Below are 17,171 nucleotides of genomic sequence, written 5' to 3'. Positions count from 1 at the left end.
GAAACACGTAGCGGCGCTACGCATACCTAGAAGGTATGAGTCACCGGGCGGAGCTACGAGATACACGTTACACGTTTTTACCGACGCGTCAACTGAAGCCTATTGCGCCGTGGCGTATTGGCGTATCGAGAACAAAGAAGATGTACGAGTCAGCCTAGCAGCGGGCAAAAGCAGAGTTTGCCCCCTGAAAGTATTGTCAGTACCACGACTAGAGCTTACAGCCGCAGTAATCGGAGTTCGATTGGCCGAGACGATTAAAAAGGAGCAACGATACAACGTCAAGAAAATTATCTACTGGACGGACTCTCGAGTATTGCTAGGATGGATCAAAGACGACGCAAGAAACTACAAGCCGTTCGTGTCGCACCGTTTGGCTGAAATAGCTGAAAAATCGGACCGGCGGGCGTGGATGTACGTGCCAACCGACGTGAACCCCGCAGACCACGCTACGAGAGGGAAGCCGGCGAGGAAAATCACCGCTCACGACGAATGGTACAAAGGACCGTCATTTCTTCACCGACCAGAAGTGGAGTGGCCGAGTCAAGAAATAGGCAGACCGACTGAAGACCTTCCTGAAAGGAAAAGCGGAGTCACAGTAGAGACTACGTTATCTACTACTACGTCAAAGTCAGATCCGTCGAGCGTGCTACCTGACATACGACGCTTCAGTAATTACGATAGGCTAATGAATTCGACGGCCTACGTTCTACTTTTCATAGATAAGATGAAAAATAAGAACAAGACGCTGCAGCTGCAAGTGAACCACATAAAGCGAGCCGAGCATATGTGGCTACAGAATAGCCAACGAAGAAGTTTCCCGGACGAGCTGCGCACTCTAAGCGCAGGACGCGATTTGGATAAGAAATCGCGAATATACAATCTAGCACCCGAGCTGTGCGACGACGGCGTGCTGCGAATGAAGACGAGGTTAGGAAACGCTCCAGTGTTGTACACATCGGTACGACCCGTAATATTAGACGGCAAGGACTCATTTACCAGACTAATGGTCCAACGCGCACACAGGCGAATGGCGCACATTCATAACGAGGCAGTGGTAAATCAGCTACGACAACATTACTGGATATTACAACTGCGACCTACTGTGAAAGCTGTAGCGCGAGACTGCGCGCTGTGTAAGCTACGTCGAGCTTCACCGCGAGCGCAGCCCCTTGGCGATCTACCACCCGAGCGGCTACAGGCTTACCAGAGGCCATTCACCTACACCGCGCAAGACTACCTCGGGCCTATGTACGTGACCATAGGACGACGACGAGAGAAACGCTGGGTGTGTCTGTACACATGCCTAGTAACTCGGGCTATTCACCTCGAAACTGTACATAGCCTGTCTACGGATAGCGCTCTACTGGCGCTAAGGCGCTTCGCCGCACGAAGAGGATGGCCGAGCGTTATGTATAGCGATAACGCAACCTGCTTCAAGGCGGCATCGAACGAGCTGCGCGAGGCCTACAGGCAATGGCTTCCGCAATTGCAACACTACGGCGTGCAGCGACGAATGGATTGGAAATTCATTCCCCCCGGCAACCCATCTGCAGGCGGAGCTTGGGAGCGAATGGTACGCACCGTGAAGACAGCGATGCTCTATACCTTCAACACTAGAGCACCGAAAACCGAAGTGTTCGAGACTCTACTGGCAGAGATCGAGAATATCGTTAACAGAAGGCCGTTAACACACGTGAACGTCGACCCAGAGAGCGAAGAAAGTCTCACACCTGCGCACTTTCTTCTACTTCATAACGCTAACTTACCTATGATTGGCGCTTACGAGGAAAACGACAAGCGACAATGGAGGGCTGCCCAGGCGCTAGCAGACCACTTCTGGCGGCGCTGGACCAAGGAGTACTTTCCACTGCTGGCACCACGCAAATCATCCGACGACGGAGGGCGACAGATCCAGCCGGGAGATGTTGTCATCATTTCTGAACCCAACGGACCACGCAGCGTGTGGCCTAAAGGAGTCGTCGAGACCGTCTATCATGGACCCGACGGGAGGGTTCGCTCCGCAGACGTCAGAACGAGGCACGGGACGCTACGCAGGCCGAGCTGCAAGCTGGCGGTCATCGCGTCGCAACCCATGCACCAGGAGTCTTCGACTGCGGGGACAAAATGTTAGCGACGCTACGACAAGACGCGGATAATTATAAGTTAGATTAAGATCAAATTCGATTAAGACTGTATTCTCAATAAAGATTTATTTGATAGGTAGGGAAAACCGCGATTAGATTGTCAGTAGTCATAAGTATTCAAAATATCCGTTATTTAACTCGTAGGTTCGTAATAAGTTTTAGGTCACCCAGTAAGTTAGGAAAAAACATGGTTAAACCTATTTCCCAATTCCCAAGTAATCACTTAAACTTAGTAAAATAATGTAGGCTCTGTCATTGGTTAACCAAAGAAAGGCGGATCAAGACAAGGAAGTCTCAATATGAAAGGGACAGAATGACCGCTTCTCATTGGTCGGCCAAATTCGAGCTCAGCGCTCCGATACAGCGTAATTTTCACTTAGAAACATACACGTTTCATTAATTAATTCGTAACCTGTTAAAGTTACATCATAACAATATTTGTAGATACCGTAAACCGGGGTTACTTTGATTTGCGGGTCGACTTTGATAGCAACTTCTCTCCGCTACTAAAGTCCTTGTTTTAACGAGTTGAAAAATAACTTCGCAGCTATTTTTTCTTTATTGGCAACACTGATAGTTGTTTCACCGCGCAGTAAGCGGATGCGAGTGTAATATTATTATTACATCTAGAAAAAAAATATTGATGGCGAGTACGCTTTTCTTCCTGGTTTTATTGGTTGAAAAACTTTGACTGTATTTGTGTCAATAATAAATACATGTAATTTTATAGTGTCTTAGGTTAATCAGTGTTTATTCGCGAGTTTATAAAAAAATACCTGAATTCGACAACCTCCACATGCGCACGTAGCCAGGGAATCCATGGGTCGGGGTGTCTTTGATGACTTATACGTGGTGAAATTGATCAAAAGATTAAAGCAACACCATGAATTATTTTGACAACTTACGATTTTTTTACGTATTTTTTTTAATAGTTATATAATAAATAGGTATCGTTTGAGTCAGTGTAAGAGGTAGAGGTTGTAGAATTGTAAGTTTGTGTGTAGGTAGGAGTTGATTACCAAATTTAATGAACGGAAAAGCTTGCAATTTGAAAATGTGTTGTCTTAGCGATTTGTTATCGCACTTATGCGATGATAAGTTAAATTCCTACGTTATTTATAGTAAATAATCTAATAAGCGCTTAATTTTTTTAATTTGTATCAATTAGTATGATATCAAAGTAACCCCACACCTTAAAAATATAAATAACTTAAAAAGTACTTGACCGATTTTTATTTTTTTATTTTTTACTGGCTTTTTAGCGACCTCTACTTTAGATTGTCAGCAAAAAAATTAGTGGTTTCAAAGTAACCCCATTCTCAATATAACTTTGATCGCGTTGTTTTTATTTATTTCCGAAAAAATTATAAGTCCTAATTTTTTTTTATTTGGCAGGCAGAAAGAAGAGAAAAAACCGATTATTATATTTTTATTTCATATTTTTACGTATATTAGGATTGTCAAAAAATGGCGCCAAACTCTAAAATTGATCAAAGTAACCCCGGTTTACGGTATTATAGGTCGTTAGCCTAGTCACCTAGTTAGATAAGAATCATAAGGCAGTCACAGGTAGACAAAGGCCTGCGAGTCGGCAAAAGGGCCATAAACCATCCATTGTATTCATTTCGGCCGCTTTCCTATCTATTGTAAGCCAAGTCGTAAGGACTAGTGAACTTGTTATCGTTTGTTTTTATAACTAATGAACGTAGTTAACTATTTGTAATAGTTTTAAGTCAGTAATTAATCGGATGTATGTAATATGAGTCGCAGAACGATAGCGGGATAATGAAAATTCACCCGAAAATGACCGTATGACGTAAGCGACCAATCACAGGCCGATTAATTCCGCGAATTAAGACATGATTTTATCTCCCTATCGTAGGTGACTCTCTTTCTTGATTTTTCGTATAAAAGTAAGACGGAACCGCTTCGGATCGTACAGTACACCAGGAGCAGCCGAAAAGGAAAAACCAAAAGGAAGAAAACCAAAAGGAAGAAAACCAAGGAAGACCTGAGGGATCCGAAGCTGTACCGCCTAATCGTTGTAGGAGTATTTTTATATTTGTACCGCGTAATAAAAGTCAGTTTTTTTAAATCGTGTAGTTTATTCTTTATCGCGAGGCGGTTGAAGATATTCGTCGAGGGCTTCGCACATGGGCATCTAGTAGGCTGGGGCGACTGCGGTTTCGAGCGAGGCGCCAGTAGACCAGTTACCTTCTCCAACTGCTATCGTCGGCTATATTGGGCGTTGAGAGTTCAATACAACTTTATAACAAAACACCTATTTTGTTAATTGCTTTGATATTCACACCACTTTTAAATCCTTTTCACTTTTCCTTAACTTCAACTTTCCTGTTTTCTACAAGCGCTGAGAAAATTAATTTACCGCTGAAAATAACTCCTTTTTACTACAGGGAAATATGAACTGACCTACAATTTAGACAAAGGATTTAATTTTCTCTGTTTTTTTTATGTACGATGCCTAATTACACTGTCACTAACAGCCGCTTTGTTTTAATCTTTTCATGTGAAGGGATATTCCTGACAGATGCTGCCTGCTGCTCTGAAGCGTTGGCAGCGTAGCGGTAAGGTGTGAGACTTTGAAACCAATCCTCGTGGGCTTGGACTCTGTTAAGGGTGTATTTGTATACAGGGTGACCTTAGCCATTGGACAAACCCTGAAATCCCACGTAGGGTTACTTCTCAGAAATGCTCTAACGGTAATTTTTTTTTTGATTAGAACATAAGATAAAAAAATAAATTATCAAACAAAAGTTATTTCCAATAATCGACAACAAAAAGAAACATACTGTAAGTATTAATCATTGGCAGTGCTTTTGACAATTTGTTTGAAAATGTGCGGCAATGATGGCATTTGTCAAAAGTCAGAATCTTATTAATGTCATAAATAAAAAAGATAATCAAAACGGTCGCAGAAGGTTTCATACTATTTATTACCTCAGGAGCTACTAACACATACAGGTTGCTCCAAAGTAAAAAAATCGTAATTTGTTAATTTCTTCGTAACCGCTACACCGATTTTTATGGACGTTATGGTACTTTCAGGCCTATTCGGATTTCGAGATAATCACAAGATCAACTAGATCTACATTAGATATCGACTAGATGTGACTTGGATATCTAAGTCATAACTTGTCGAAATCGTTCAAGAGGACCTCCAGAATCGCGGAAACGTCAAATTTGACATACATATCTTACAAATATCTTTAAATTATCCGTATCGTAACTTGTTGAAGTCTAGTAGAAATCTAATTCATTTTCCGAATCGAGCCGTTTATGTACTGGTTCTAAATACCCTAATGCATATGTACATTTCGGCTTTGTCCAATGGCTAGGGAGACCCTGTATATGTAGTTTTGATACTATTTTCATTATTGTCTACTTATGTCTAGTTTTAAGTACTTTTTCTACTATTCCATATTTAAAATACTGAAGTATCTTACTTAAATAAGTAAGTATGTTTTTAACGTCAGTGCGCAATAAAATCTTGTAGTAACAAGTCAAATGCTTGTGTTATTAATTTCCACTCTTAGCTATCGAATCCCCTCCTTCATAGACTCCTTGTTGATACCATTAATGAGTTTCATGGAAAAATATTAATAAATATGTGGGGACAATACACAGTTCGACCTCGCCCCAACTAAGTAATGCTAGTAGGTACCTACTATGGGAACAAGAAACAAATATTCGTGATAAACACATAAATAAATGCCCTTGCCGGGATTCAAACCCGATACCTCCTGCTTCGTAGGAATGGTCACTATCGACTAGGATAATTAGGAGGCCGTTATTTTAACTGTCCGTTTATATCATTTTGATACTTACCTATATATGTACACATTTACGACTCAATTTTCGGTGAAGGAAAAGATCGTCTGAAGCCCCATCTAATCCTAATAATGTCAAATTTCCCCTCTGAGTTGGTTGGTTGAACTGTTGCTTACACATTGCCTGCCAATTTGTTTGACGTATGTAGCAAAACTCTTATAAAAAAATATTTTCGATATTTTAATAACCGTTCTTTTAAAAAAACAATAATGTAATCAGTAATATTTTGAATTATTACTAATTTAAACTGAATTAAAAATACGTATTTTACTTTATTTTCATATATGAAATCATATGCGACAATTAGAAAATCTTTTGCTAAATTACGTCCAATTCCATTCTCAGTTCTGCGCTCGGGTAATCTAAAGCAGAGCATTCACGTGCGATCAGTATGTCTGACACGTAACACGAGCGACTAGGGACAGCGGGTCAATTTCCTTCTGAAACGTACACACGATTACCGAGAAGTGCGCGTCAAGAGCTTGTTTGCTTCAGAGTTTGAGTTAATTTCGTTTTAAGGAAATTGAGGCATGACTTTGAATGTGCGTCTTTTAGTTGACTTAAGATGAGCATTGTATACACGGAGGAATATTTGAAAATTAAAACCGTAAGATTAGAGTTATTTTTATAAAATTTATTTACTATCGTTTTTCTAAGTGAGTAGATAAGTCTTATTTTTGAATCGATTTTCTATTGAGCAAACTTATAGGTACCTTTATACGATTCTGTCACCATAGCAATATTGCTGGTAAAAAATCAAGAAACGAGGTTTTTAAAAGGAAAGACGGTGATCACAGACCTTGGTTGTGGGTGTAAAAGTGTAAAATAAAATATGCGACTCAAGGCACCGGAAGAAAAATTAGTTTTTCTCGAACACAGTTCTCTTTTCAGAAAGACGGTAGTTAAGTTATCACAATCATCAAGACTGATATCCAGTCAAAAGTCGGTCGGTGAAAAACCTTCTGGACAATTCAATATCGATATCGTCGGGTCATGCGGTGCTCAAATGCAACTATATCCTGCACCAACATTATTTTATGTCTCTGTTTGACCCTATAGTTGACTGGTAGAGAACGTCTTTTGGCACTAAGTCCGCCATTTGTATATTTTTCCTTGTTTTTACCGAAAAGCTTAAATAAATAAATAAATATATTATATGTGGTGATTTTAATCAGGTTTTCAGTTAACGTTGTCAGGGGTCTTTCTACGATGCATCTTTTTAATACTTTCACCACTAAAAATCAAGTAAGTAACCAGATATAAACTCAAATAAATTTATGAAAAACTGAATCATTCAGTGCGCAAGTCCTTAGAAATTCTCTTATGTACTCAGAAATATAATTTAATTCCAAACTCTTATTAGGTACTTCGTAATGCTCTCAAACGGATTTAAGAGTTTATTACCAGGCACAAACAAAACAAACGAACTTGATAATCTAATTAAAAACAAATTACAACGGCATCATGTCTGGAGCGAATTAAAAATAACTTTTCCTAATCGCGGAAATTATAAATTACATTGGGGACCGCAGAATGAGTACCCTGGCGAGTTGCGTAAGTATATATGACATCACTATTGTCTTGTCTATGGTTATGCAGCTTTATAACGCTATCCTTCCATTATGTTGACAAACATAATTGTAAAAAGTTGTATTTAAGTGTAAATCAGAAAACATACAAGCGGTTCGCCCCGGATTAGTAATTAACAGGTTTTGAATTATTTTTTCTCTTACCTATCCGTTGTCTAGCTCGTTATTTGATTTGATTATTTTCGTTTTATTAACCTGTAACTTTAGGGTTAGAAAATCGGAACTGAATTGATATAAAACAAACAATGAATACAAACAGTCGGATATTTTAAAAGAATAAATTATTTACTGATATAAAATTATAAGGTACTACTTAATCAAAAAAGATACTTGTTGTATGACAACAAAAGTAAGGCAAAAACCTGTAAGGCAATGGAATTTTCATAATAAAGCCTCTAGTGTAAAGCATATTCAGTACAAACCCACGGATCTTTGCAATTTGCGGACAAAAAACGAAATGCCGCAAGAATACAAAGTGGTGGCTATTTAATTATTTTCCTCGTTATGCTTATATCCCAGCATAATTTAAATGAATCCCATTAGCTGTCTGTCGCATTGTTATGCGAATTTGATTTTGGATTAAATTTGACGCTTTTTTACTTTTTGTAGTTGTGAGTTAAGCTATATATGAGCTATAGGAAATCAGTCTCTATATTTTGGCATAATGTAGAATAGCAAACTCCATACCACCATATGATAGCCGTACGTACGTACCTAAATATGTAGCATATTAGGTACAAATCAGGTGATGTGTGGAAGCATTTAGTCACGTTGAGTGTTCATAATGTGAATCTACTCATACAAATCATATTTACGACTCAAAAGAGAGGTTAAGAGGCATTTCAATAGGCAGGGACATAGGTTTTCACATACTGGTATCAATACTGCTTATTTTTTAGTTCTAACTAATTTATAATGTGAATCTACTCATAGAAACCATTTTTACGACTCAACACGAATCGCGTCGCGTCGGGTTAAGAGGCATTTCAATAGCAGCGGCCTAGGTTTTCCCATACTGGTATCAATACTGCTTACTTTACTTTACTTTTTAGTTACCTACTTTACTTTTTAGTTCTAACTAGGTCAACTCTTATCCTTAGTAGGAACTGGTTCTAAATTACACAGCCTGCACGCAATGGTAATGCAAAACTACCATCGCCATTTATTTTCCTTTGAATGGGGAGTTCTTGTGGTAATGACATGTAGGTTCTTTGAGGCTTGCGAGATAGTCATTTTCCATTTAAATTTTGTGCAAGATACTACGCCATTGTGCGAACATTAAAATCAGTAGTAAACATTGCGGTTTTTTTTGCACCAAGTACAACGAATGTTTTACGTGTAGTTTTTCATGTCCACTACATAAATTTTAATCCACACAGCATTTTTATTCGTTTAAATGTAGGCATTCGTACGAAACGCATCATCTATCTCAATTCGCGTACAACAAAATAGCAATCCCGTCATTAAATTATCGTAAAAAAATATTGGATTTTCATAGGAAGTAGGAACTGACAATACAACATAAAAATACAGTTTTATAGATGACGCCACACGCGAATGTCACGTACACAAAACTGGTTCAACCAGTTGCGGTGGAAAACATAAAATCACTTTGCAATGAAGTTAGCGGCGCGCGAATAGCACCAGTGAACCGCGAAATTAGTTCCAAGTTTTCTTAGACGAACAACTGGCGTATGAAAATGTAAACCGAGTTGGCTTTTTGAATTCGAAATTTGAAAATTGAAGTTTGAAATGGTTCTGCTATTTCGCCGGCGGTCAGGGATCACTTTTATTAAAGACGATTTGTAGAAAGCTATTAACTTTATGAAAGTTTACTAATCAACATCCTGTACTTTCCAAAAGTCAAGTGTACTGGAAAATTCTGTTATTTTAACAGCTTCCATCATATTTACAAATTATATATTACGAAATAATAAAAGTTTTAGTAATTCCTCATGCCATTTTACTTAGGTACTTACAAATAATAATCTTTGATTAACGAATATATAGCATCATTCCCATGAGTGAGTCAAACCAACAGCACCCGCTCCGGGTTTTTCCTGATGCAAAGATTGTCCATCGCAATCCAACGCGGCAACGCAGCGAGCGTGATGGGCACTTTTGCGTCGGCGGCAGCCCGGGACGGATGGACGGACGGATTTATTTTATACTTATTTAGTTTGAACTTATATTTAAGTTTAGTTTTTAATTAGTTTTATGTTTAGTATACGTGTTATTTTAATTATGAAATAAAAATATTATATACAGCATCCCTCAAGTTGAATCCATAATGCAATTTGGTCATATCAATAAAAACGTATACCTACCTACATAAAATCATACAATATCCTACAGTGTAGGATAAGTGTAGGACCTACACTTTGAAATTATTTCTGTTCTATTTTTCATCTGTCGCGTCATTGTCGGCCTCCACTTTTGGCGTGATTGCCATAAATTTATATACAACATATATATGTAATTTGTGATGAATTGTATACATATTGTTTTCTTTTAATTTTCTGTGTAAGCTAGCAGTGGTTTGGTATTTTTACTGTTATGCTGTTTAACTTGTTTGAAATAAATAAATAAATAAATATTTAGAAGGAACAAAAGTAATCTTTTAGTCTATACAGGTGACCCTTTTCAGACAATTCAAAAGCGAACAGGAAAGTATTCATTTCTCGCACCGGCGCAGCACAATATTTTAAGAAGAAAAATTATGTAACGTCTGACGTGACGCGAATACTTGGACTATTACTCAAGGTGTCATCTCCTTTCGGGAGGAAACGGGAGAGACGCTTGTTTTCCTGCTCCAGAATTAGTAAGCAAGCGAGAAGGGACTAGCGGGAAGTAAAACAATTAAAACAAGTGTGAACATGTAAGGATTTGCTTACCTTAATCTGCTGTTGACATTCACAAAATTTAAATGTTACAGATGGACGAAATTGTATGTAGATTGTATATGGATGAAATTGCATTTTTAAATTGTATTTTATTGTTTTAGAATTATTTAGAATTAGTTTTAAGGAATGTATTTATTATTAATTGTATAATTTTTGACATTTTATTTCTAATGAATGTAATTTGAATGTTGCATAATCTCATTAACATTTACTTTTATAAGTTTATTGCAGTAGTAGTAGTATTTCTGGTCTAAATGAACGAACATGGAGACAAAACAAAGTGGATGAGCACCGCTAAAAAGGCAACCATTTCATTGGAAGGCAAAACGATGGAGAGAGTAAGCGATTACGTATATTTGGGCCAGAAAATAACGCTAGACGGTAACCCCTTGGATGCCGAAATTAGTAGGCGCATACAATTGGGATGGGACGCATTTGGCAAGCTAGGCGATGTTTTCAAGTCCAAAATCCCACAGTCACTAAAAACCAGGATCTACAACCAATGCGTCCTCCCAGTGATGACTTATGCATGCGAGACAGAGTTCGGAATGAGGACATTCGCCAACGCACGAAAGTTACCGATATCGTCAAAAGAATTGCGCAACTAAAGTGGGAATGGGCCTGCCATATCTGTCGCAGGGATGACGACCGATGGGGCCGGACTGTTCTGGATACCTCGACTGGGAAGCCGGAGGGATGGGAAACCACGAGCCAGATGGTCGGACGACATTAGAAAGACGGCAGGGCCGACCTGGCATAGAACCGCCGCATATAGAACAACATGGAAATCCATGAAAGAGGCATATGTTCAGCAGTGGACGCAAATATGCTGAGAAGAAGAAGAAGAGAAGAAGTAGTATTGTATCGAAATAATTATTATGTCGAAACATAATTAAATAGATACCTCCTGCTAATAATTTACCCCGGATTTAGCTAGGCAACCGATGGACTTATTACTACTGTCTAACATTATAGATCTATACCATTCACAAATAAAAAAAAACCTAAGAGACGACTTGAGTTACCTACTATACATGCGAGTACATTCCTTAAAAAGGATTTGGTAGTAACCCCCGTCATTTAATTTGAAAATTCTTCTGAGTAAGATGCACGATTGCAAGTGAATCGATTAATTTCTGAAAACAATGACTTTTCGTCCCGTTCAGTAACATAATTTTGGGACAACAGCCAGTGACATTCTTGGCACTCCTTGATACCTTCTTGTAACTATAGGTACTTATTGAAGATACGTTTATAGAAGTTTTCTCTGAAGTCTCGCAATACATTGAAATCCGCTGATTTCTCATGACTTAACAGAGCAACACCTTTAGAACGATCCTATCTTCAGTGTTGTCACTTTCACAGTATGAATTATCGGGAAAAATATTGCAAAAACATTTTCTTTACTCTTATAGACCTATTTATGTTAATTTGTTACAGTTTCACAAATTTGTTTTTCCGACCTTCCCCTCCGTCGTGAAAAAGGGTTCGTATTTTAGTACAGGAATTATTACAGCTGTTCAACTTTTTTATGACAATGAAAAGAGCGATTATTTAAAAAGTTTCAAAGTTTGCTCACGGAGATAAGATAAATTGCAAAATAAGGAGTTTTTTTTATTTGTGTTAATAAAGATACTAAGTTGTTCGAGTCGATATCTAAATACTTTTTTAGGTTATATTCGTTAAAAGTCTTCGGGTTTCTGACAGGCATTAGTGAAACCCTCGAGATGGATAGTAACTTATTTAAAATAGGGAAAATCGTAAGTAGGTACCAAAAGTGTAAAGTATTTTATTACCTACTTGAATTTATTCTTTCAACCAGAAGAGTAAGTAATTATCCTATGTAGTTGGTAAAGTTTCTGGTATTGTGGGTATGTTTCATTAAAAATCTATAATCTTGCGTCATAAATTGTGATTATTACCTAATAATAAGCTTATTGCCTAATAAGCTTATTAATAAGGGAATTGCAAACTAAAAATACAAATGCGTACACATTTTATAAAATTTAATAAATTATTATAAAAAATTTACCGCATTGTACTAACTACGGTATTTATTTCATACTTCTACAAGTTTTCATCTTACGCCAACACTCTTACAAGTACATATAATATGTAACATAATTTAAAACTGCTGCTTAAAAAATGGAATCGAATAAATTAAGACTCATTACAGCTTTTAACTATGTTATTTTTTGCATAATATATCATCAACTGAGTAACAAATACGATATAATATGTACAAATAAATACAGTCAACCTACCGCGCATTTACACTTCCTTATAAATGGACTTTGAATACGGAATTCCAAAAGTAAAAATCGCGCAATTTTTCTCTGCAATTCAGAAACAATAAGCTTGCACAAACGCTTCGGATTGCACGTGACTGCTCCAACAAATCGACTGCCAACGGACACACATTTAGAGCGCATTCAGACTTGCTTTTTTGCGCGTGTAAGTTCGTTTTACTGTACGCACTAAAATTAAAAGCTGCAAAACGAAAATGCTCAAAGTTGGAAATGTTGATAGCAGCAAAAAGAATAGATTTCCTTAGACTTTATTCGTCTTATACGAAGTTACATATGTCTTTGATAGCAGTAAGACTTGCTCTCATGACTCTTATAATTAGGTACGTCATACGTCTTAGGGCCCAGTAGGTTCGTAATTAAAATAAAACCGGACAAGTGCGAGTCGGGCTCGCCCATCGAGGGTTCCGTACCTTCTAGTATTTGTTGTTATAGTGGCAACAGAAATACATCATCTGTGAAAATTCAACTGTCTACCTATCACGGTTCGTGAGATACAGCCTGGTGACAGACGGACGGACGTACGGACAGCGGAGTCTTAGTAATACGGTCCCATTTTACCCTTTGGGTACGGAACCCTAAATCATAATATTGCTCATTTTTAGGGTTCCGTACCCAAAGGGTAAAAAAGGGATCCTATTACTAAGATGCGGAATCTTAGTGTTATTTCTCGAATAAGGGAGCCGAAAACGGAGACAAATTAAACACCGGCTGATCACATTGACAAATTATATTCGACTGCTTTCGGCGGGTACGCAGCGCGCCGTCATATCTTAGATTACCCACATAACATCCCTCCACCAGTATTTCTAAAGTTACAAACTTAAAATTACAAAGTTTAAAAGAATTGTTTATAGTCAACATTCTTCCTTAACCGTTTCCCAATAGGCTCAGTAGCCTCTGGTTCGACAGGAGGCACAGTTATGTCGCCAGAATTGGTCCCGGAGCCAGCATCCTCATACTCCAAAGAGTGGTCAGCATCTGTCTCTTGGTCGACTTGGTCTGGCTGGTCCTCTAGTCTGCCAATATCTGGTAATTGATCAGTTGCAGGTGCTGTCTGTATCATCTCTGTGACTGCTGGATGCTCATTTAAGATGAGGGATACTTGGAAGTCATCCGCCACTGAGTCGGCTGTCGATGAAGGCTGTGACAATCGTGCTAACTCGGCCACTCTTGGCTGGACCGTCGCAGGGGCCGCCACTGCACTGTAGTCCGACACATGTTCCTCCTCCCCCTTATATTTCAAAATTTGATTTGTGTGTTTTTTTACACTTCGGTTAAGGTTTAATAATTGTACTATATATACTGAAGATCCAAGTTTTTTTAATATTTGACCCCTAACTAACCGTCTATTTTGATTAATATAAACTTGCACTAACACTTGCTCACCGATTGCGAAATTCACTTTGCGAGAACCACGGTATTGTTCACTCTGTTGACATTGTTTTTCTTTGACAAGTACGTCGAGTGGTGCGCTGCATGATGCAACCTTTTGTGGTACTATCAAGTCCAACCTACTTCTTAATTTCCGCCCAAATAATAATTCAGAAGGGGATCTGTCTGTAGTGCTGTGTTTGGAATTCCTGTAATGGAATAAAAATTCTTGTATTTTTACATATAAATCTTTCCCGCTGCTGCCCGACATTATTATCGCCTTAATAGCCCGCTTTATTATTTTAACATAGCTCTCGGCTTGCCCGTTACTAGCCGGGTTATAACTGGGTGATGTAATATGTTGTATTCCATTACGAGTGCAAAACTCCTTAAATTCTTTGGATGTGAAATAGGATCCATTATCACTGCAAATAACGTTAAATATTCCAAATCTTGCCATTACTTCACATAGCCGTTCTATAATTACGCGAGTACTATAATTATTAGACACCTCAAAACATTCCACCCATTTTGAAAACGCGTCTACGATAACTAAGAAAGTTCTACTGTTGATGGGCCCCAATAAGTCAACGTGAACCCGATACCAGCTGTGCGGCGGGAACGGCCACGGCGTGAGCGGCGCGCGCGCCGGCGCTGGCCGCAGCGCTGCACACACGCGGCAGGACGCGACCCAGTCCTCGATATCCTGTGATAGACGCGGCCACCAAAACCTATCGCGGGCTTGTGCTTTCATTTTATGCACACCTAAATGGCCCTTATGTAACTCTTCAATTATTTTTAACCGCATAGATTGGGGTATGATTAGTTTATGACCTTTCAGAATAAGGTCGTTTTCGACAGCTAACTCACTACGATTATCATAATACGCCTTTAGCAATACATCTTGAACTTTATTAGGCCACCCATTTAAAATAAAATGGATCACCTTTGAAAGTGTGCCGTCCGATTGCGTACCTATTTTTAAGTCGTTTAATGATAAAAAACTGTCGCCCTCATGAACAAAGTTTACATAATTACCGTTGGTAGATAGGTCATCAATGTGCAAAACCGGTTCCTCGCTGGGCGCTCGGCTCAAGAAATCAGCTGAATTACGCGAACTTGACACATATTCAATCTTATAGTTATACGCTGATAAGAATATTGCGTACCTTTGTAGTCTGTTCGCCGAAACTTCAGGTATACCTTTCTCAGGATTAAATATAGACAAAAGTGGCTTGTGGTCTGTCCTTAAAGTAAATGGAATGTTCCGCCCATATAAGTATTGATGATACTTGCGGATTCCGAACAAGATAGCACTTGCCTCTTTTTCTATCTGACTATACCTTTTTTCGGCAGCAGACAACGATCGCGAAGCATATGAAACCGGTTTTTCTACCCCTTCTACCATTAACGATAAAATAGCGCCCAAGCCGAAAGGCGATGCATCTACTGTCAAAAATAAATCGGCATCCGGATTAAAATGTGCTAAATTTTTATCCAGTGATAATTCTTTTTTTATCTTATTAACTGCATCGGCATGTTCCTGTTTCCAAATCCATGGTACATGTTTTTGTAACAATTCGTGAAGCGGACTAAGAATACTGGAAGCATTTTCCACGAAATTCCTATAATAATTCACGAGTCCTAAAAATGATTGTAGCTCTGACACGTTACTGGGGCTTTTAGCTTCTAATATAGCCTTCACTTTTTCTGGTGACTTGTGAATACCGTGCTTATCTATAATGTACCCTAAATACGATACAGAGTTTTGGAAAAAGGAACATTTTTCTTTTTGTAACACCAGCCCGGCCGCTTCTAATCTGCGAAACACCTCATGCAGTCTTTTTACATGTTCACTTTTGTTTTTCCCCGTTACCAGGATGTCGTCCAAATAAACAAGAACCCCATCTAAACCTGCCAACAAGGTTTCCATGGTTCTTTGAAAAATGGCCGGCGCCGACGCCAAGCCAAACACTAGGCGCGTATACATGAATAGTCCTTTGTGAGTATTTATAGTAGTTAACAATTGCGAATCTTCTGATAAGACTAACTGGTTGTAGGCGCTCGACAAATCAAGTTTTGAAAATTGTTCACCCCCATTAAGTTTAGCAAATAGTTCATCTACGCGGGGCAGTGGGTATTTTTCTACAAGTAAATGTTTATTGAGTGAAACTGAATAGTCCGCACATAACCTTAACGACTTATCATGTTTTATTACTGGCACAATTGGACTAGCATACTCTGAATAATTAATAGGAACTAAAATGCCTAGCCCCGTCAATCTATTTAATTCTCGTTCTACTTGCTCTCTTAGAGAGAAAGGTAATGGCCGCGCCCTACAAAAAATGGGTTTTGTGTTTGGTTTTATTTTTAGCTCAATTTTTGTATTTTTGCAACAACCTAATTTATTTGAAAATAGTTTTGGATATTTTGTAGTCAATTCATCGTATTTGCAAAAATTTACCTGACAAAGCTCCAAATTAAATTTGGAACAAAAATCTCGGCCTAATAGCAAGGGCCCTTCGTCCCGTGCCACATGAACCGTTATGTCATTAGTCACAGATTTATACCTAAAGGGTAGGGTCAACGTGCCTAATGTATCGATGGGGCCACCGTTATAGCATTGTAGATGCACAGCCGGTTGCAGCGGGAAATTACGGAATAACGACTTATAAGTACTTTTCGGTATCATCGTTACCGGAGAACCCGTGTCCATCTCAAAAGTTATAGTATTTTCATTTACTACGACAGATTCCTTCATGGGTTCTCCTCGAACTGAGCGAATATTGCATACAACACGCTTACCGGTTACATCCTCATCATCATCAGCGCCGCACTCGACGTAGTATTGTCGAGATACTCCTTTTGAACACATTCGTTTTAGATGACCTTTAACGCCGCAACGTTTACAAACGTGATGCTTAAAACGACACGAGTCCTGCTGATGGCCCGTGTAGCCGCAAACTCCGCATGCGACGCCGCCGCCGCGCGCGTCGCTGGTGCCGG

The sequence above is a fragment of the Cydia splendana genome, chromosome 12 (assembly GCF_910591565.1).
Source record: "Cydia splendana chromosome 12, ilCydSple1.2, whole genome shotgun sequence".
Classification (NCBI taxonomy): Eukaryota; Metazoa; Arthropoda; class Insecta; order Lepidoptera; family Tortricidae; genus Cydia; species Cydia splendana.
Note: the sequence above shows the minus strand (reverse complement) of the source record.